The sequence below is a fragment of the Solanum tuberosum genome, unplaced genomic scaffold, assembly GCF_000226075.1.
Source record: "Solanum tuberosum cultivar DM 1-3 516 R44 unplaced genomic scaffold, SolTub_3.0 scf00251, whole genome shotgun sequence".
Taxonomy (NCBI): domain Eukaryota; kingdom Viridiplantae; phylum Streptophyta; class Magnoliopsida; order Solanales; family Solanaceae; genus Solanum; species Solanum tuberosum.
Genome location: NW_006239173.1, coordinates 892,726 through 894,589, shown reverse-complemented (window position 1 = coordinate 894,589; position 1,864 = coordinate 892,726).

The following is a 1,864-nucleotide window of genomic DNA, read 5'->3' as shown; positions in this document are numbered from 1 at the left end:
TATTTTAATAGTTTTACAACTTATGAGATTTTTATGTTTATGAGAAAATATACAACACAAAAATTCCATATTGCATGTCTAAACAAAACTTCAATTTCATCTCATGATTCCATATCATGATTCCGTATCATGATACCATATCGCATGGCCAAACGGGCCCCATATAATTTTTTCATATATCTCGGAAAGAGACCTTGTCTTCAAAATTGGCGAATCAAGTGAGGTTTCCCCATCTGATTCTTCATCTTCTTCCAGAATAAAATCGCATGTCCAAATGCTGATTCCATCTCACGATACCATATCGTGATATGATATCGCATGGCCAAACGCCTACTAAGTATCTTCATTTGGTATTTTTCAAATTCCTAATTTCCAAGTTGAAAAACTAGGTCAGATCTCTTGAAACTGATAATTCTATGAGTAAAATCTATTGAAATTATAATTGAGTGGCCATCTAAAATATTATCTCGATACACCATTTCAAATTCTAGAGGTCATGAGCATATCTATATGAGAAAGGCATATTGCATTTTTTCATTATAAGCTCAACAACACTTTTGTTTTACTCTTTTTCCTTTTAACAAATAATAACTGCAGACTGGGAATGATTATAATTAAAAAAAATTATTCGAGAAATACTCTCTTTATTTAAACCAATAGTCAAAAGTTGTTTTTTTACTTCCAAAGCTAAACTAATATCGTAATTCGTAAACCATAAGATTCTTATTATCATTAGTCAATTACTCCAAGACTTAGTTTTGCGTGTTATATTTGAAAATGGGTTGGGTCACGTGAATAACCATAAATTTTACCATTTGATACATTACAATAAAAATATTTTTTAGCGGTAATAAATATACTCATTAACAAAAAGTACTAAAACATTAGTTATCGGCATTAGTTAATTGTCATTGGATCCAACGTCGATATAGGCTTTAGAAACATTTACAAAGAGTGTTGATTGTCACTAAAAATACATATTTAATAGCGATTAAGCTATTGTGGTTAATTAATTGTTGTTGTGATAGCCCTATTCTAGCTAGTCCATATGTCCTTGTCAATATCAAACTAATTAACTAACTCAAAAGAAAACTATTTGGAGTTGGCTATAATTAATACTATATAAACTGCTTGTAATATACTACTCCCTCCATTTCATATTAAGTTAATTTTTGAGGTGTTTCACACCCTTTAAGAAAAGTAGATTAAGACATAAATTGAACCTAGTTTTCCATTTTTACCCTTATTAATTATTGTCAAATTTATGATTAAAATAATTAAATATTAATTAATCACTAATTCCAATACTAACTAATGAAGGGTAAAATTGAAAGAACACTCTAAAAGTAATTTTGAAAACTGAACAATTAAGTTAATTTGAAAAATGAAAAATGTCTCAAAAATTAACTTAATATGGAATGGAGGGAGTAACTAGGAAAAAAGAAATACATACCACCTAATTACGATGCATGATTCACCAAAATCATTTTATTTAATGATTGAAATCTTTGTAGTATTTTCCGACATGACTTGGATTTATTTATACATACGGGGTCAATACTCAAAGCAATTAAAAAGAATAATCAACAAGATTTGAAATTTAAAATATAAGCACAGTCGAGGCATAAGAGATCTCTAAATAAAACATATGAAATCTTTGAATAATCCTTCTTTTTCTATTTAAATTGTAAGTGGGTATAGGAAATTAGTTTTTTCTACAAAAGGGAAGATTGGTTTTGTGTATATTATAAATGTTAGTTTAGTTATATAAATGACTATTTCTTTCGTCTCAATTTGTGCCATACTTTTTTACTTTTCAAAAGTCAAGTTAACCGATATTTGAAGTTAAATTACATTAAATCAA